The following is a 22,380-nucleotide window of genomic DNA, read 5'->3' on the forward strand; positions in this document are numbered from 1 at the left end:
TGCAACTAGTCGACTATTAGAACAACTATGGGAATGCTACGTCGATTCTATAATAAGGAGTTGAGGGGGATTGATTCCACCTTAACTTGACTTAATCCTACTAACGACGAATCATCATAATCCGAATTGAACTGTTTCGCAAAACAATCTGGTTACTCCTAATCCCTAATTACACATGACATTTCTACCAATTCATAATTAGCATGTGAACAATTACACCCATTCTCATGGTGAACTAATCATTTCTAGAGTGGAAAGGAAATTACGACGGCTCTACGATAATCGGGATTAAGCTTTCATCAAGGCTTCTCAACCCCCTCAGATGGAGGTTTAGCCGAGAATCATCACGCTATCATTCCCAATGGAATTCAAACAAGACATGATATAAAGATTGAAACTTTGCTTATTTAAACTCAATTCAAAACTACTAATGTAATAATTGAATTAAACTAATAATGACAAATAATTAAATCTACGAATTGAAATTAAACAATTAATGGAAATAAAACTAGATTATGGAGAACACTATTTTATTAATCTAATGAATAATAAAACAATGATTCAAATACTAAATTAATAATCTAACTAATCTAGGTCTAGCTATCTACGTAATAAAGGAATTTAGATCTAAACAATTGTAAATGACAAGAATCGAAATTGACAAACTAGCTATTTTATTTATCAAACTAATGAAGAACAATGATTCTAAAGATTAATCTAAAACAATAATTGAATTTAAACTAAACTTAATTTTATTACATGAAAACTAGATCTAGAATTATCTATATTTTTAGGTCTAACTAGCTACCATTAACAAAGAGTTAAGCTTTGGTTTTTATACTTTCAGATCCAAAAATCTTGCATGGGCTTGGAGCCATGTTTTGGGCCAGAGAATCAGGCCCAAAACCCAATTCCAAAAAGGCCTCTTCAGCTGCAGTTGGCTTCAACAGATGTTTCGTCTACTTCTGCTCCTCTGATTGAATCAGGCCTTAGACCATTGGAAAGCTCTTTCCGAGCCGATCGTTTTGACATAAGGTAGGCCCCATTCTGAGGTCTGAGTCCAAAGATACGGCCTTTGGAAGTTCTACTGACTTGTGTGCTGTTTCTGCCCACGTCGACTTTTCAGCTTTTGACCGGGCTTTAGAAAGGCTTTGTCTTCTTGATTCTTGGCCTTTAATTACGGAACTCCTTAGTAACCGACCTTTGCTCCTTTATCTCGCTAAAGTGGCACATTTCTGCACATAATGGACTTTGAAGCCTGAAATGCATAAAGACACGTAATCAGTGTTAACTCTTAATTATTACTCACATAATTGGTCTAAAAGTATGACTGTTATAGGGTTAAAACTATAGTTTTGGGCTCTTATCAAACCACCCCCAAACAGAATTTTGCTTGTCCTCAAGCAAAGATGAGAAATTAGAATAAGTGACCAAAAATGGATTTCTAACTACTCTCGTTTCGCTGAGTGCGATTGCATTAACCATATGCAACAAGGCCTTAAACCACTAGGAATTTCCTAGTGGACGAGTTATAGCCTCGTGAGAGTTTTCCAGTGAAGGTACTCACAAACTTCATCTATACTACAACGACTAAGAAATAAAACTATTGTTTCCTTATTCATGCTCTAAATTAACTATACCTCTCACTAGCAATGCATATAGAGTAATCAAGTCGAAACCTAAGCTAATATATGCATAATAATCAATCATCTACAATAAACATATATACAATGAGTAATACTATGAAATGCCTAGCAGGTTAGTTTTGAAACTTCGGAATAGCGCCTATAAGTAGGTTCTCACAATAATAGTCAAGATACAACACTGATTTTTTCCACTCAAGTTTATTTACTCTAGTGTGCGGTGGGCACACTTTACCTTACAATCTCAATGACAACAAGGAAGTCTGAGTCGATCAAACACATCTGCCACTTACTATCACACTAACCTATTCCTAATTGAGCTAGAGGTCTTTATTAGGTGTTGCGGGGATTAGGAGATGGTTTAAGAAGGAAAGAAATGGATATTCAAAAAGGACAAGTCTGAGATAATAGAGTCTTCATATTACTAGAGAAAACCTTGTTATTTACTTTTGTTTCCGCACTTTGTTTCCATCCTTAGCCATATATTTTTTTTTTCTTTTTCTTTGGCTTTTAACTCCTTTTATTCTATTTTTTTTTTGGAGTTTTTATTTTATTTCTATTTTTATTTTTCTTTTCTTTGGATGGAAACTTCTTTTCTTTATTTTCTGAAGCAATTAACTAACTTTTGTTTACACAGGTTTTTCTCTTCTTCTTTCTTCCTCATTTTATTCTCAGACTTATCTAAATTAGCTAGGTTGAATTTTTTATTTTGTTTTGTACAGGGTAAAAGATTTGTGGTTTATGAAAGGCTAAAGAAAGGCTCAGAGGGGCGACTAGCGGAAAATAATTCATAGGTTTGAATTTCTGGCTATATCGATCCAAAGAGGGCCTAAATTCTCGCTTAGGATATGGTTTAGTGATCAAGCAAGTGGACGTGTGATATCTCTATCCGGATTTTACTTCTCCCTTGTGTCATTTCTCAAATGTTTCACTCATATAAGGCTTTAGGCTATATTCTCATAGGATTTGTAGAATAATTACTCTAGCCTAGATTTCAGAAACTTACTGCTAACAATCATCGATACTCATGTAATATATTTATAGATAGATGCAAAGATTATTACCTACATATTAACCTAAGTTTCTAAAAATTATTCTAATGCAAAATCTACGTGAGACTTCTAGATTATTAAGAGCATAGAGAAGGAAAACAATACCAATATTCCTAAGTGTATAGCATGAACTTATTTATTTTATATTTTGAATTTTGAAATTTTAACTAGAAAACAAATGCATATTATACATATTTATATCCTAGCAAATGCCTTAATTACACGTGTTTCTATGCCCCCAAACAAGAAGCATGCTTTGTCCTCAAAGTATTTTAAATAAAGAGGGTAGGAAAAATACCATTGAAACACGTGAAATTCAGGAACATCTGCAAAACAAAGTTAGAATGTACTAATACAGGAAATAAAAACTGACTCAACTCTATAAGAGTTCCACCCATTATGGGGTTAACAAGAATCAAATTGCTTGGGACATAAGCAGACACTAAGTAAAATTAAAACTTACCTTATCTCCCGCTTTATTCGTCATCCTGCTCATCATCTTCTTCTATAAAGAAGTGAGGTTCCTTCGCGTCCTGCCATGCCATGATAATTTGCCAGGCTTCCCGCCATTTATCATCTATTATTGCTAACCTATTAAGCGACACTTGGTCTGACGGGGTGTAGGGTGCAACCTGATGAGGTTGTATCCTCCACCCTTGCCAAGTCATTGCACGGAAAGATCGAATAATACTATTGGTGGGTCGTACAGTGTCGACCGTAATCCAATCCGTGAAACGTGTACAAAAAATAGGAAAGAAACATAACATAATACAGGAAATTAGAATAGGCATAAGAAGATACTTATGCCTCATGCTATGGGCTCGTGCTAAACTAGACATCAAGGTTCGGGGAAGGTCATGGCACATACGTCCCGTGGCTAAAGCAAGGAAGACGCTGCAAGTGGCATCATTCACAAAAGAAAAACGTCATTCCCCTAAAATATTTAGCATGATCCAAAATATAACAGTTCCTATGTTCATAGATAGGCTACCAAAAGCGACGTTATATTCCCCTTGGTCCTCGATATGGAAAATGCCTGCCCCATAGGACTCATACAAAAACTCATAAGTGTAGACATACATATTATCTACCCAATAGCACCATGGGTCTTGTATTTCAGCGGGCATAGCAAGTCCAAGAACAAATGCTAGCAAGAACCTGGTAATTTCCATTGGTTCATCATCAATGTTGATAGAGAACACTTGTTCTCCATCTGGTCTCTCAAAGAAAATGTAGTTATCGTAAAAATAAGATGCTAGTGTTGGAGAATAAAGTGCATTGGGTCTTACCATAAGCGGTTCCCAGCCTAACGTATGTGATCGCCTGTGAAACCAAGCACCATAAGTAGTGCTTTGGAACAAATCTTGAAAGACTGTTCGGTATCAATGTAGGAGATGTCATCTCAAAATTACGCCTGGAATACCCGAACGAATGACCGGGAACAACCCGCAGAAAAACTGGAATTTTTCTGGTCCACGGAAGTCGGTAGCGAGTCGCTCGACCGATTTGAATTCCAAGTGTTTGGCCGAAGTCGCTTTCACCTTTAGCCGAAAAGCGCCTGTACAAAATTCGACAAATGTGTAGGCGAGTCGCTCCTGAAGAAGGCAGCCTGAAGTGCGCCCGAGGTGTCTTGAAGATCGAAAAATGAGGCGAAGCGTGGGAAACGTGGGAGTGAAAGGTAAGTGATGGAAGTTAGGTGTAGTGTGGGTTGTGAGTGTAGAATGAATGAAGTTTATATAGGTTTTAAGTTGCTAAAACGGATCGGGAAGTTGCTAAAAAGTTTTACGGCGGTTTAGGAAATAATAAAATTTCCAAACCAAAACGAAACAACTCATTTTCTTGATTCTACAACAAACCTAGTATCTTTTAGGTTGAATTTAGGATAGAATCTACCTATTTTATCGAGATTTCATCCTACCATGATACTTATTCATAGATATGCCTAAACGGCCATATTTTCACCCTGACTCCGCAATAACTTCTAAAACAAGGGTCATATAAAAATCATGCTGGAATAGATAACACCACCCCCAAACAATTTGGGAAGGTGGGATCAATATTAAACAATCACGCACAATAAAAATAACGACATTATATTAAAATTGGCATTAAATGCCCTTTTACTACAAAATCCAAATTACGGAATTAAACCTTACATTAAAATAACTAACAATAATAAAACTACAAATAAAAAATATCAAACTATACTATCCCTAACTACTTCAGTACTGGTAGTGGAGGGCACACGCTCAGGAGATGGCTCCTGAGCTCCCGATAAACCCGGCACCATTCGTCTTTCGGCGACGACGCTCGTGCCTCGATGGTGTGTCCTCAGAAGGAGAATCCTCGTGAGGTGGGAATCGTGCAAGCATGTTGGCCCGGAACTGGCGCTGAGCTTCTAGCTCAGTCCTCATCTGTTCCCACCGCTCGTCCTCCCGCTGGGATTGGATCTCAAAGTTATGATGGATAGTAGCCTGTCGAGTCCGGAGGTCTTCGCAGATAGTGTTAAGTGAACGCATGCCACGATAAATTATGGCCATGCGTTCGATCCGACCAACACCTCTCAAGGCATCGATATCAAAACAAGTCAAGTCCTCAAGTCGAGGCATTCTCATTTCCCATCCGAGGCATTCTCATTTCCCCCATCCTCCTCGTCATTCTCATTTCCACCATCCTCCTCGTCCTCTACCCTATCCTCAGGCAACCTCCAAACTCGTTGGACAAAATCCTTATAGATACGAGGATTTCGGTGTAGGGTGATGTAAAACCTATCAGACGCCGGAGCTGCTCTCAACTTCAACATGATCTTGGTTATCAACACAGGGAGAGGTGCAACAGACTTCCCTACTCCCCTAATCATGCTAAGCAAAAACTCCAAGATACAGAACTCGTACTTCGCTCACGGAGTATCCATAAAATGTGGGAGGCGCTCGAGCGATGTCGCTGACCTTCTCCTTCCCCAGGACGTTCCGACCAATCCACTGAGCTGCAGCCAGCTGGTTGGTTCTAAGGGATGCCTGGCGAACACAATGCGAGCTCGCATTGTAGTTCCCTTCGGTAACTGTCACGTTCATCAATGGCTCTACCCCGTTATATTGGGACTCCTGTAACATGGCATCCAAATGGATTTTAGGCGGAATGCCTAGAATCTCAGCCAACAAACCAGTAGTTATTTCCTTCCTCCTCTTCGCCACCATAACAAAAATTCTACTCCCCTCCAACTCCCTCGTATTGTAAAACCGTCGGACTAAGTCTTCGTGGTAAAAGGCTTCGGTTGAGTACCACAAGCTATTCCAGTCTCTACTAATCATTTGGTCACCGTAAAACGACGCGAAGTGGTCACCAGTAAATGCTTGCTCCGGCAAAATTCGACGTTGTTGAGCCATTGGAGTGTTTGGAATGTAGTGGGGGTTTAAATGGGATGTGGTGTTGGAATTTTAGTCGACCGAATGAAAAAACAGTGGTGGTGGCGCGACAGTTCACAATTTTGAAATTTTCGGTGGTTTTTTTGGTTTTTTAATTTGGTGGAGATGGTGGTGGAAGGATTTAGAGAAGATTTGAAGTGGATTTTTGATGGTTGGCGTGGGTTAGTTTAGGTTTCTTTTTAATTTATTTTTATTTTTTTAGGTTTTGAAGCTTGGTGGTCGTTAATGGCAGTTTTGAAAAGATGAAATCACGACTTGGTGTGGAGGTAAGGGGCGCAGGTGTGCTGCCGGTGCTCGCGGGTTAGGCCCAAGCCCAATTCGAAATTTTCGAATTTTTTGATTTTTCGCGCAACTTCAAACTAAAATTGCCGCTTCGTTACCGGTCTGATTTTTGCGAATGAGATATGAAAATGATCAGGAGAGAATTTCCAATCCAATGATCTATAAAACACTCTATTCCGACCGTGGATGACATATAAGATAGTGGAAAATACCTCGAAGTGCGTGCATGACGTACGTTATGCGAACGAATGAACTCTAAATTCATAGAATATGTCAACCCGGATCGAATTACAATTAAACGGCCTAAACAACTCTAATGGGACATAAAACATTCTAGGACGGAAACACGACCACCCCACCCCCAAACAAATTTTTTACAACAAAGTTTAGAAAATTTGTTTTTTAAGTGGGTCTTTTAAAGTCAGATTCCCGTGATTTCCTAGGCTACTATATTTATTATTTAATATTTTTTACTTTTATAAGGAAAAATAATAAGCAATAAGGACATAATTCACTCCATAGAGAAACATGACCAAAAAATCCGAGAAAACATGCAAGGTAGAAAACGTGAATTATGTTAAACGTGGACTTAGGATCCGGTACTTACAGCCACACACTCCATAGGGAGGGCCCGGTTACCTTAATGGTGCACTCACCAATATATGGAAATAAAAGGAAATGTACCAAACACAAAAGTTGAGTCGTTTATAGTCAGATACTCAAGACTTTATTTAAACATATGTCTGAATATGCAGTTTATCATATATCAACAACTGAAATAGTTGTGGATCATTCCATAAATAAATATCATAGAAAACATATCCAAACACAATCACGCACCAAGATTTCCTATGACGCAACCTAGTGAACTGAAAACGAAATCGGATAACCCTATAGCATAACCTAGCATGCACCTTCTTTTTCATTTTTGAACGAGAGGGTGTCCTAGTGAATAAGTGTGGAAAAGTGAATGGTTGTGGAAAAAATGGTGGATATGGATAAGTTGGAGAAGGAAAGCATGTAAACAATGAGGATGTGGGTTTAGCACAAAACTCATTCATGGGTGTAGGTAGGGACTGTTTCAAGTCTGAAAATGAAGGTGTCAAATGCTTTGTTCTTCCAAGTATTTGTTTACTAGGTGGATTTAAAAATTATGAAGTACGAAGAAACAAAAGATCGAGTGCAAACTCGAGATCCCTTTGAAAGGGTGGAAGGAGGGAGTCGAGGTGGATGTTGTGCAAAGTAGTTCTTGATTGGGTGAATCATCACCGCTCTAAGAAACTCATCGAATTCCTCATCTAGATTGGTCATATCCACGCGTTACTATGATAGTCCTCTATATCTTTGAGAAAGTCATCTATCTCATCCTCATCCGTAATATGTGTATCGACTAGTGTAGGGATGAAAATGTTGGAGTCTGAACTTCCAAAGGAAAGAAATTTGGGCATATGATTATCAGGGAACGTGTTGTTGAAATAATCTTTGTTTAAGCTCTCAATCATGCTAACCTCTCCATCCATAGGCTAATCGGGTAAATGTGTCTTTGTTTTAAAAACATTTACTTCAACAGCAAGATGGCCAAAAGACATGGACATTGAACCATCACGGCAATTAATGAGCGCATTGGCAGTTGCCAGGAAAGGATGCCCTAAGATGATCGGGACATAGTCGTTAGCGACTTCTGTATCGAGGATGACAAAATCAGCCGATAGTAGAAATCACGAACTTTTACCCGACATTTTCGACCACACCCTTAGGATACTTAATAGACCGATCAGCTAATTGCAACGTCATTTTAGTGGGTTGCATCTCGTCTAGACCTATTTGTCTATACAAATAAAATGGGAGTAAGTTAACACTAGCCCCCGTGTCTAATAAATAGCGTCGTCAGATAAGAATCTCCTAAGGTACATTATGACAAGATGGGGCGACCGGGGTCCTTGTACTTAACAATTCCATTATGTTCGGATAGAGTTGGGAATTGTTCGTTAAAAAAAGCGTCTTTTGGTATATTGGTCTTATGCCTAGTAGTACACAACTCCTTAAGAAACTTAGCATGGTGTGGTAGCTTTTTAATAGCTTCGAGGAAGGGAAGGTTTATAGTTAGATTCTTGAAAACGTCCCTAATCTCCTCATAATTAGTATCCCTAGTTAACATGACTAATTTTTGTGGAAACGGTGGCTTCTGTCTATATTTAGCAATGGTATCACCGGATGTTTAACTTTGGCTTTCGTTTCTTAGGTTGTGTTGTGGCCGGTACCTCTACAGTGGTAGGCTCTTCGGTTTCTATTTCGGTATCTAGTAAAATAGCGGTGTAGGGACTCTTGGTGGGGTAACTATAGGCATAGTTACTTTGTTATCAACCACTCTGCCCGAAGCGGAGTGGTGGTGATGGCCTTTAGCTCACCTACATTTTCATATTCATTACTAGTATTATCGGTTACTTCAAAGGTCGTGTTTATTATTTTAGGATTAGGTATTGTGTAACACTGGAAACACACCTTTGGGTTGGGCTTTATCTTGGGCCAACTGTTGGCTTAAATTATTTCTGATTGTAGAATTTGTTGGTTAGATTGAGCCATGGTTTGGAAAAGTTTTGGCTCACTTGTATGAAGGTGTCAAGACGATCCGGTTGTGTGGGTGTAGTAGTCACGGGTGGTGTGGTGGAACTATCTCGTGTGAATTATTTATTGGCGGATTTTGATAGTAATTATTTACGGGACGATACCTCTATTAGCATTATATAATTATTATAACTACCTTGACCTTGTACTTGACCTTATCGAGGTTGCACTTGGTTGTTGTAATTATTAAAATTACCCGACCAATCCTTGTCGTGGTGGAGCTTGGATAAAAAGCGTGCGTTGGCCTAACATATTGATTATTGTACCACGGAGGTGTGGCGTGTTGGTTATTTCTCCAACCGAAGTTGGGATTTTGTCTCCAAGGGGGGTTAGGTTCACTATTAATGGAACAAGCCCGTTCATCATAGGCTATAGGACGATGGAAGTCGGGATGCTCGGGACTCCAACCGAAACTACATGGATTTGAATTTACATTCATGACGGGGATAGGCTTTTGTTGAATAGAAATGGCCTCTACCTTTTTAGTGAGTGATTCGATTAGAGTTTTAAGCTCGGGATCGTGTTTGATTGCAAACATACCGGCGGCCTTAACGGTATTAGAAGAACTAGCGGGGCGGTGGATATCGCCAATACCCCCGGTTGTTATTTAATTTTTTAGTTTGATCCTCTATAAATTTATAAGCCTCCGAGGCTCCTTTACTTAAAAAACTACCTCCATCCATTATGTTAAGGACTTCTTTATGATGGTGTAGAAGTCCTTTGAAAAAGGCATGAACTAACATGTCTTTCGCTAGGTTATGATGTGGATACTCTATAAGGAGATCGGTGAAACGATTCCAAGCCTCTGAAAATGATTCATGAGAATTTTGTCCAAAGAAATGAATCTTGGAAAGCATCTCATCCGTCTTTAGGGGTGGGTAAAAATGTTCCATAAACAGCTAAACAAGTTTAGCCCACGAGTCCACAGAATTATTAGGGCTTTGGGCAGTTAACCAAAGACGCCTTTATCGGCTAAGGTGAAAGGGAATACCCTCGGTTTAATTTGTTCGCACCAACCGTAGGATGATGGAATGTTGTAAGGACTTGTTCAATCCTACGATGATGCCGATAAGGTTTTTCATGGTCTAAACCATGAAAAGCGGATAACAAATTAAAATATTTGGGGATTCGAAATCCCCAATTGGGTCCGCTGCTAGGAACGATGCAAGATTTGGGGCTATCGCTCAAGGCTTTATAAAAGTCCGAGAGGAGTCTCTCCTTCGTCGGGCATCAGGTCGTAGAGTATGTGGAATAGTAGCTAGAGGTGCAATGAGTGGTATACTAGATAGGTGTGCTTGTTGATGTTTAACGTGTAATTATGCTCGGTGTTTTTGTTCGACCAGATTTTAATCTCATACAAGGCTAAGACCAAACTTAGCTAATTACGTCAACACTCCAAACAATCCTGATATACTAGTATAAACCTCTAACAGGAGATGCGAGGTGTGGAAGAAAGGAATACCTGATTGCGTCCTTGCTTCGCTTATGAATAGCGTCTTGTTTACGCTTGTTCAGTGTATATAACAAATTAGAACACTGAAAATCTTGAAAAATCGAAGTTCGAATCAAACCTGTGGAAATCCGACAAAATTCAGCTCAAGGCGCGGGTGCGCTCACTTTGGGCGCGGGTCGCGCTCAGTGTAAGTTTAAGTTATAGTGTTTAGCGCTGGTGCCTTCGGCTTCCAAGATAACTTGGCGAAAGGCGCTCCTTTTGGGCGCGAGTCGCGCTCCGTGCAATTTTTTTCTCGGATGTTTTCAATGCTGAAACGGACAACCACAGTATGAATCAAACAAGGGTGGGTGGGTTTAATGGGACTTTAAGAAGAGTACTTATACCACGAAAACAATGCGAAAGTGAAACTAAGATGGCAGCGGCGCCATTTGATAAAACATAAAAATGAATAGTTTACCTACGAAATGAACGATAAAACTCAAAACGTAAGTGAACTAAAACTAATTTATGTGCCTAAGATTTATCAAAGATTTCTACTCTCAATCCTATGAGATATAGTGGAGTAGAGTGATTCGTTCCACTCCTAGTCCTTCCGCATGTTGTGTTCTCTACGTATAAGTAAACTTAACTAAAGTCTAATGAGAGATTTACGAAATGGCACCTAGACTACGATGCAACTACCCACAAGATGCAACTAGTCGACTATTAGAACAACTATGGGAATGCTATGTCGATTCTATGATAAGGAGTTGAGGGGGATTGATTCCACCTTAACTCGACTTAATCCTACTAACCATTTAATCGTCAGTAATCCGAATTGAGCGCTTCACGAGAACAATGCGGGTTACTCCTAATCCCTAATTACACATGACATTTCTACCAATTCATAATTAGCATGTGAACGATTACACCCATTCTCATGGTGAACTAATCATTTCTAGAGTGGAAAGGAAATTACGACGGCTCTACGATAATCGGGATCAAGCTTTCATCAAGGCTTCTCAACCCCCTCAAATGGAGGTTTAGCCGAGAATCATCACGCTATCATTCCCAATGGAATTCAAACAAGACATGATATAAAGATTGAAACTTTGCTTGTTTAAACTCAATTCAAAACTACTAATGTAATAATTGAATTAAACTAATAATGACAAATAATTAAATCTACGAATTGAAATTAAACAATTAATGGAAATGAAACTAGATTATGGAGAACACTATTTTATTAATCTAATGAATAATAAAACAATGATTCGAATACTAAATTAATAATCTAACTAATCTAGGTATAGCTATCTACGTAATAAGGGAATTTAGATCTAAACAATTGTAAATGACAAGAATAGAAATTGACAAACAAGCTATTTTATTTATCAAACTAATGAAGAACAATGATTCGAAAGATTAATCTAAAACAATAATTGAATTTAAACTAAACTTAATTTTATTACATGAAAACTAGATCTAGAATTATCTATATTTTTAGATCTAACTAGCTACCATTAACAAAGAGTTAAGCTTTGGTTTTTATACTTTCAGATCCAAAAATCGTGCATGGGCTTGGAGCCATGTTTTGGGCCAGAGAATCAGGCCCAAAACCCAATTCTTTCAGTCCAAAAAGGCCTCTTCAGCTGCAGTTGGCTTCAATAGACTTTTTGTCCACTTCTACTCCTCTGATTGGATCAAGGCTTAGACCATTGGAAAGCTCTTTCCGAGCCGGTCGTTTTGACATAAGGTAGGCCCCATTCCGAGGTCTGAGTCCAAAGATACAGCCGAAGAAGTTCTCTGACTTGTGTGTTGTTTTACGCCAGCGTCGACTTTTCAGCTTTTGACTGGGCTTTAGAAAGGCTTTGTCTTCTTGATTCTTGGCCTTTAATCACGGAACTCCTTAATAACCGACCTTTGCTCCTTTATCTCGCTAAAGTGGCACATTTCTGCACATAATGGACTTTGAAGCCTGAAATGCATAAAGACACGTAATTAGTGTTAACTCTTAATTATTATTACTCACATAATTGGTCTAAAAGTATGACTGTTACAGGGTTAAAACTACAGTTTTGGGCTCTTATCAAGTGTCCACATCATAACCTCGCGAAAGACATGTTAGTTCGTGCCTTTTTCAAGGGACTTTTACACCACCATAAAGAGGTCCTAGATATAATGAATGGGGGTAGTTTCCTTAGTAAAGTAGCCTCAGAGGCTTATAAGTTTTTAGAAAATCAAACAAAGCGTAATAATAACTGGGGGGGGGGGGGGGGTAGTGACGATATCCCCCGCTCCGCTAGTTCTTCTTCAACAATTAAGGCTACCGGTATGCTTAAGATTAAACCCAATCCTGAGCTTAAAACTATAATCGAATCTCTCACTAGAAAGGTAGAAGCTATTTTTGTTCAACAAAAGTTTGTCCCCGTTATGAATGTCAACTCTATTCCATGTAATTTTTGTTTGAGTCATGCGTATCCTGACTCCTATTGTCCTCTAGTCTATGAACAACAATCAACACAGCCGAACAATGTTTGTTCCATTAATAGCGAACCTAACGTATCTTGGCGACAAAACCCTAACTATGGTTGGCGAAATAATCAACAAGTTACACCTCCAGCGTATAGTAATCAAAACATTAGGCCAGCAAACAATTACAATCAAGCTCCACCGAGACAAGGACAAGGACATGGTAATTATAAAAATTATAACAATAATAATTATAATGCAAATAGAGGTATCATTCCGGTTAATCATAACTACTACAACCCACCTGTTAATAATCAATGTGGGATAGTTCCTGTCACACCACTTGTAACAACTACACATCCACAACCGGATCGTTTTGACGCCTTTATACAAACCTAGCAACAGATTTTGTAGTCCATCCAACTTTCTTTACAACAATTAGCCCAAGAGAAAATACAACCAAAAGGTGTGTTTCCAGGTCAAGCGATACCTAATCCTAAAACAACAAACACAGCGTTTGAGGTAAACGGTAATACTAGTAATGAAAATGGAAACGTAAGTGAGCTAAATGCCATCACCACTCTCCATTCTGGCAGAGTGGTTCATAATGCCATAACTATGCCTGTAGTTACCCCACCAGTAGTCCCTACACCTGATATTTTACTAGATACCGAAGTAATAACTGAAGATCCTACCCCAGTAGAGGTACTAGTTAAACCATAACCTAAGAAACAAAAAGCCAAGGTTAGACATCCTATTGATACATACGCTAAATATAGAGAGAAACCACCGTTTCCCTAGAGATTAGCCATGTTAACCAAGGATACGAATTTCGATGAGATTAGGGAAGTTTTCAAAAATTTAATGATAAACCTACCCTTTCTTGAAGCGATTAAAAAGTTACCTCATCATGCTAAGTTTCTCAAAGAGTTGTGCACTACTAGACGTAAGACAAATATTCCTAAAGACGCCTTTTTAATTGAACAATTTCCAACTTTAACCGAACATAATGGAATCGTTAAGTACAAAGACCCTAGTCGTCCTACTGTATAATGCACCTTAGGATATTCCCACACGACGACTGCGCTATTAGACCGGGGGGCGAGTGTTAACTTACCCCCATATTATTTATATAAATAAATAGGTCTACAGGAGATGCAACCTACTAAAATGACGTTGCAATTAGCTGATCGGTCTATTAAGTATCCTAAGGGTGTGGTTGAAAATATGCTTGTTAAGGTTCAGGATTTCTACTATCCTGCTGATTTTGTTTTCCTCGATAGAGAAGTCGCTAATGACTCTGTTCTGATCATTTTACGGAGTCCTTTTTTGGCTACTGCCAACGCGCTCATAAACTGCCGCGATGGTTCGATGTCCATGTCTTTTGGCCATCTTTCTGTTGAGGTAAATATTTTTAAAGCGACAAAACAGTTCCCAGATATGACATCGAATGGAGAGGTTAGCATGATCGAGAGCTTAGCTCAAGATTATTTCAACAACATGTTTCCTGATAATCAGATGCACAAATTTCTAACCTTCGAAAGTTTCAACATTGACGCCATGACAGAAGAAGAATTTTTCACACAATATCCTAGTGATTCTTCTAACCCACCTATTGAAGAATGTCTTGCATATCTACAAGATTCTAATGATCTAGACCTGAGAGCTCTAGCTGAGCACCATTCACCCACCTCACATCATTCTATCACTCATTCACTTTCCATCAATGTTCCCCACCTTCCACCTTTTAAAGGGAACCTTGAGTTTGCACTAGACCCTCTTGTTTCTCATGTGCTTCATGATTTTCTAAATCCTCCTAATACGGAAATAATTCCCAAGGAAAAGGCACTTGACACCTTTATTTTCGGAGTTGAGACAATTCCTACCTACACCATGAATGAGTTTTGTGCTAAACCCACATTCCCATTTTTTCCATTCTTTCATTCTAAAACTTATCCATATCCACCATATCTTCCACAAACATCCATTCATTCACGATCATTCACTTGGCTACCTACCCGTTGGGGGGGAAAATAAGAAATTGCATCCTAGGTTAGGTTCTAGATCCATCAGTATTCACTCTCATTCCACTAGGCCACACTTTTGGAAATCATGGTGGTTAATTGTGTTTGGGTGTGTTTCTTGTGATCATTATTTATGGAACGATCCATAACTATTTCAGTTGTTGATATATAGTAAACTACATGTTCATTATATACATATATTTTATATAAATTCTTGAGCATCTGACTATAAAAGACTCATTTTATTCTTCGGTGTACTCTATTCCAATCTTCCATATATTGGTAAGTGCACCATTCAGGTAACTGGGCCCTCCTATTGGAGTGTGTGGATGTAAGTACCGGATCCTAAGTCCATGGTTAACGTAATTCACGCTTTCCACTTTCGCATATTTTCTTGGTTTTTGAGTCATGTTTATCTATGGAGTGACTTACGTCTTTACTACTTATTGTGTTCATAAAAATATCAAAACCATAAAAATAGTAATCTAGGAAGTCTTGGGAATCTGACTTTAAAAGACCCACGCTTAAAACAAATTTTCTAAACTCTGTTCTATAAAATTTGTTTGCGGGTGGGATGTTGGTCTTCCCATCCTTGATTGCTCAACTTTCCATTTTTGTTACTTATGCCGTCAAATCGTATTTTGATTCGGATTGACATTATCTATAAATTTAGATTTCATTTGTTCGCATAACTTATGTTATTCACGCACTTTGAGATGTTTTCCATCTTTTTATATGTCACCCACGGTTAGAATAGAGTTTTTTATGGATCATTGGATTGGAAATCCTCTGTTGATCGTTTTCATAACTCATTCGCAAAAATCAGACCGTTAACGAATCGGCAATTTTAGTTTAAAGTTTGCGCGAATAAGGACAAAATGGAAATTTTCAAAATTGATTGGGCTTGGGCCCAAATCTCGCGTGCATGTGCCGCGCACGTGCGTCTCCTTCTTTAAACACAAAAATAGATCGCGAGTTTCTCCAATTCCGCCATTAACACCAACCAAACCCTAACCAAAATAAAAATTAAAAAAAAAAAAAAAAAAAAAAAAAAAAAAAAAAAAAAAAAAAAAAAAGAGAAATCCAAATACCACCATGCCAAAAAGGTTTCCCCCACTCCAAATCTTCTCCACATCATCTCCACCACCATTATCAACAGTTTAAACCACCGACAATATAGAAAAAACAAACAAATTCCAACCACCACCATGCCCACTCCAAATTTTTGAGTGAGTTTGAATCAAACTCATTCCCCACATTGCACTCAAGCCCACAAATCGATTCCAATCTTCAATGGCTCAAAAACGACGAATTTTGCCAGAACAAGTTTTTAAAGCAGACCACTTTGCGCTCTTTTACAGTAACAAAATGATTCAGCGGAATTGGAAAGGTTTGTGGTATTCGGAGAATGACTTTTATCACTCCGATTTGGTTGAACAATTTTATAAGAAGAAGAAGTTGGAGGGTCAGAAATTTTTTGTGAAGGTGACTAGGAAGAGGAGAGAAGTTTCTAGAGATTTGTTGGCTGATATTTTAGGCATTACGCCAGAACGCCATCTCGAAGCCACCTTGCAAGAATCCCAGTATACTGGAGTTCCTGTATTGATGAGAGACACTATCTTGGAGGGACAATACAATCCGAAATCACATTGTGTTCGATAGTCATCTCTACGAACCAACCAGCTGGCTGTAGCTCAGTGGATTGGTAAGAACATCATTGGGAAAGAGAAAGTCAACGATATCAGTTTGAACTATCTGCACGTTATTTGGATATTGTAGGAGAAGAGGTATAAATTCTGCATCCTCGATTTTATATTAAATATGATTAGAGGAGTTGGAAAAAATATTGCACCCTTCCCTGTATTGATCACTAAGATCATGATGTCTTTTGGGGCTGTTACAAAATCTGATCGTATTATGTTAAAGTTGCATTCAAATGCAACTATTTATACGGAGTGTATCTAGAAGACTTGGAGGTTGTCGGAGGATAGGGTAGTTGATTCGGATGATGAGGAGGAGGATACGACATGTTTTGATGTGAATGCCTTGGAGAGGTGTACTTCTGATTTAGAACGCATGTCACTATTGCATCGTGGCTTGCGTTCCCTTAATAATATTTGTGAAGACTTATGGACTAGGCAGGTTAGAATTCAACATAACCAAAAGAACCTTGAGATGAATTTTGAATTGCTCAACGATGGTCAAACGGATCTCCAGGCTAACATGGAGACTATCGTCCAGCGTGAGGATGAGTGTTGGGTAGAGATGAAGGTATTTATGGAGGCACAACGCCGGTTCCAAATGGAAATCCTAGAACGCATGCCACCCATCGGGGGTTCTTCCTCAGTGGAGTTTGTGAGGCATGAGTCGTCGTCAGAAGGACGAATGACTCGGGCCCATCTTCATCTCATGGCTAGTGGTTTAGGAAATTTGTTGTTTTAATGTTATTTTTATTGTTTTTAGTAGATTGGATGTTAAGTTGTTAAATTCAGTAGTTAAATTTGAATTCTGTAGTTAATTGTTATTTGAATTTCTATTTTAATTTAACTTGGGTTTTGTCTAAGCATGCGATGATTTTTGCATAAATCCCACCTTCCCGAATTGTTTTGGGGTGGTATTATTATTTTTAGCATTGCTTTTATCTGATACACCATTTTAGAAGTAATTTTGCAATGAGTTGGTTGAGAATGTTGGCAATATTGGTATGGCTAGGATTAGATATTGTGGTAGGATGAAATTTCAATGAGTTAGGAAGTTGCTATTCAAAATTCAATCTAAAAGATATTAGGTTTGTTTTGGGATAATGAATCTGGGTTGTTTCCGTTTTAGGTTTTGGAAATATTTTGTTTCCAGCAATTGCTTAAAAAAATTTGGCAACTTGTTGATATTCATTTTAGAAACTAAAACCCTATATATACTTAATTCATTCTATACTCACAACCCACACATCTCACTTACATCTCTCACCTTGAACCTCTAAATTTTTCCTTTTGTTTTTCACTTCATCCCTTTCGAGCACACGATGCGGGCCCGCATAGCCTATATAGGCTACTTCTGAGCGCGCCTAGTGCTGAAACGCCTGGAATTCGAGTTAGAAAGGAGCATAACCTCGCGCCCTTCAAAGGCCATTTCGGAGCGCACCCCGCGCCCTGCCCTCGTAGCCACTAAAATTTCTGATTTTTTGTGAGTTTTCCAGGGTTGTTTGCAGCAGTTCTAGAGAGTGTTTATTGTGATGATATCTCCTACAATCATACCGGAGCAGTCTTTTGAAGACTTTTTCCAAAGTGACACCTATGGTGCGTGGTTTCGCGAGGTGATCATAAAAGCAGGCTGGGAACCACTAATGGTAAGTCCTGAGAAACTTTATTCTCTTGCGCTTACATCTTATTTTTATGATAATTGTAAGTTCTTGGATAGACCAGATGGAGAACAAGTGTTCTCCATCACCATTGAGGAGGAACTGATGGAAATTACTAGGTTCTTGTTAGCCTTTGCTCTCGGACTTGCTATGCCCACTGAAATACAAGACTCATAGGCCCATTTGGTCGATAATATGTACCTTTATAACTATGAGAATTTGCATGAGCATTATGGGGCAGGAATCTTTAGGATAGAGGACTAAGGGGAATATAAGGTCGCCTTTGGAAGCCTGTCCATGAACGTGGGCACTGTTATGTTTTGGATCATGCTAAACATTAGAGGGGAATGACGTTTTTCTTCTGGGAATGATGAAACTTATGATATTTTCCTTGCTTTAGCTGGGGGACGTATACTCTATGATATTCCCCAGACATTAATGTCTAGTTTAGCACGAGCCCATAGCTTGAGGCATAAGTACCTTCTTATGCCTATTTTAGTTTGTCGTATTATGCTATGTTTCTTCCCTATTTTTTGTGCATGTTCCACGGATTGGGTTGGAGTCAACATTGTGCGTCCCACCAACTTCATTATTCGTTCTTTCTATGCAATGACTTGGCCGGGGTGGATACTACAACCTCATTTGGTTGCCCCTTACACCCCATCCGACCAAGTGGCGCTAAACAGGTTAGCGATTGTAGATGATAAATGGCGTGAAGCCTGGCAAGTTATCATAGCGTGGCAGGATGCGAAGGAACCTCATTTATGTATAGAAGAGGTTGACAACGCTTAAATGCTGGAGATAAGGTAAGTTTTTATTTCAGTTAGTGTCTGCTTATGTCCCAAGCATTTTACTTCTTGTAACCCCATAACGAGTATAACTCATATAGAGTTGCTTTTTTTTTTCTCTATATTAGTATGTTTTAACCTTGTTTTACAGATGTTCTAAAATTTCACGCGTTTCCATGGTATTTTTCTACCCTTTTTATTTCAATACTTTGAGGACAAAGCATGCTTCTTGTTTGGGAGTAGCATAAAAACATGCGTAATTTAAGGCATCTGTTAGGATATAGATATGTATAATATGCACTTGTTTTCTAGTAAAAATTTCAAAAAATTCAAAAATATAAATAAAAATGTTTATGCTCTACACTTAGGAATAGTTGTATTGTTTTCTTTCTATACTTTTAATAATCTAGAAGTCTCACGTTAGTTTTTGCATTAGAATAGTTTTTAGAAACTTAGGTTAATATGTAGGTAATAATCTTTGCATCTTTTTATAAATATATTACATGAGTATCTATGATTGTTTGGCAGTAAGTTTCTGAAATCTAGGCTAGAGTACTTATTCTACAAATCCTGTGACAATATAGCCTAAAGCCTTATATGAGTGAAATATTTGAGAAATGACACAAGGGAGAAGTAAATTCTGGATAGAGAAATCACACGTCCACTTGCTTGATAATACCATATCCTAAGAGAGAATTTAGACCCTCTTTGAATCGATATAGCCAAAAATTCAAACCTATGAATTATTTTCCGCTAGTCGCTCCTCTGAGCCTTTCTTTAGCCTTTCATAAACCATAATTCCTTTACCCTTTTACAAAAACAAAACAAAATAAAAAATCAACCTACCCGTTTTAGAACTAGTCTGAGAATAGGATGAGTGAAGAAAAGAGAAAAGAAAAACCTGTGTAAACAAAAATTAGTTAGTTGCTTCCGAAAAGAAAAAGAAAAGAGGTTTCCATCCAAAGAAAAGAAAAGAAAAGAAAAAGAAAAAGAAAAATAGAGACAAAATAAAAACTCTAAAAATAAAATAAAAGGAGTCAAAAAGCCAAAATAAAAAGGCTAAGGATGGAAACAAAGTGTAGAAGCAAAAGAACATGGTTTTCTCTAGTTACAGAATATGAAGATTCTATTATCTCATACTGGTTCTTTTTTGAATATCCATTTCCTTCATTCTTAAACCATCACCTAATCCCCGCAATACCTAATAAAGACCTCTAACTCAATTAGAAATATGTTAGTGTGATAGTAAGTGGCAAATGTATTTGATCGACTTCGGCTTCCTTGTGTGTCATTGAGTTTGTAAGGTAAAGTGTGCCCACTGCATACTGGAGTAGTGAAACTTGAGCGGAAAAATCAGAGTGTTTTTGTCTTGACTTTTATGTGAGGACCTACTTAAGGACGCTATTCCAAAGTTTCAGAAACGGACCTGTTAATGCATTTCATAGTATTACTCATTGTATATATGTTTATTCGTAGATAATTGATTATTATGCATATATTAGCTTAGGTTTCGACTTGATTATTCTGTATTCATTACTAGTGAGATGTATAGATAATTGAGACATAAATAAGGAAACAATAGTTTTATTTCTTAGTCATTGTAGTATAGATGAAGTTTGTGAGTATCTTCACTGGAAAACTCTCACGAGGCTATAACTCGTCCACTAGGGAATTCCTAGTGGTTTAAGGCCTTGTTGGATATGGTCAATGCAATCGCACTCGGCGACACGAGATTAGTTAGAACTCCATTTTTGGTCACTTATTCTAATTTCTCATATTTGATTAAGGACAAGCAAAATGCTGTTTGGATGTGGTTTGATAAGAGCCCAAAACTGTAGTTTTAACCCCTTTAATAATATCGCTTTTGACCAATTATGTGATTAATAAGTAAGAGTTAGTACTGTTATCGTGTTCTTATATATTTTAAGCATTGGAGTCAAATATGTGCAGAAATGCGCCCCTTTTGCGAGATAAAAGAGCAAGGGTTGGTTTCTAAGAAGTTCTATGATAAAAGGCCAAGATTCAAGAAGAAAAAGCCTTTTTAAAGTCCGGTCAAAACTGAGAAGTCAAAGTTAACGCGGGCAGAAACAGCTCACAAAGTCAGTAGAACTTCCGAAGGCCGTATCTTTGGACTCATACCTCGGAATTGGACCTAACTTATGTCAAAACGACCGTCTTGGAAAGAGCTTTTTAATGGTCCAAGCCTTGACCCAATCAAAAGAGCAAAAGTGGACGAAAAGGGCTGTTGAAGTCATTTCCAACTGAAAAGCCCTTTGTGGTTTGAAGTACTGAGGTTTTGGGCTTGATTTTTCGGCCCAAAACATTGCTCCTCAACCCATGCATGAATTTGTGGATCTTGTCTCCTCCATATGGGAGACAAAGACTTAGCTCTTAAGATATAGAGTTTTTACTTAGCAATTATCGAATAATTTAGTTTAGATCTAGTTTTTACATTCAGTTAATTAGTTTTAGAACAAGGAATGAGTTTTATTTTAGAATCAGATTTAGTTTTATAAAAAAGAATTGGTTTTTCATTTCAATTTAGTTTTACGATTCAATTCTTGTTTAGCTTTAGTTTGTCCTAAATTCATAATTAGTTTGTCTTACTTTCATTTCCTAAATTCAGTTTTAATTTCAGTTGAATTCGTAGACTATTGTTAAATTAGATTTATAAAGTTTAATCATTTATTCAAAAATGAGTTGTTCTGTTTGTTCTTGTGTTAGAAATGATAGTATAATGATTCAAGGCTAAAACCTCTATTAGAGGGGTTTGAGGAAGCCTTGATGAAACTTTATTGTTGTTAGCGTAGAATTGTTGGTAATGATCTATTCCATTCTAGAAAGTAGTTTGTTCACCATGAGAATGGGTTTAATTGCTTCACATGCTAGTTGTTAGTTGGTAGAGATTACCATGAACAATTAGGGATTAGAAAGACCCAATTGTTATGCGAAAGCATTGCAATTCGGATTACGACAATTCTTGCTAGTTTATTAAGTCGAATTAAGGTGGAATCAAATCCCCCTAATTCTTTATCTAGATTCGAACCTTAGTATTTTAATTGACATCTTACTATTTAGAACATTTCGATTACGTTATTTCCCTCATTGTTAGCATAATTACATTAATCCGTACTCTCATTGACTTTGATTGAACTGATAATCATCGTTAACATTAATTCTAAAGAACTAGGAGTGGAACGAAGTCTCTACTCCAATATATTGAACGATAACGAGAGTAGATAATTTTGATATATATAAGCACGTAAATAGTTTTAGTTT

The sequence above is a fragment of the Coptis chinensis genome, chromosome 6 (genome assembly GCF_015680905.1).
Source record: "Coptis chinensis isolate HL-2020 chromosome 6, ASM1568090v1, whole genome shotgun sequence".
In the NCBI taxonomy this organism is placed as follows: domain Eukaryota; kingdom Viridiplantae; phylum Streptophyta; class Magnoliopsida; order Ranunculales; family Ranunculaceae; genus Coptis; species Coptis chinensis.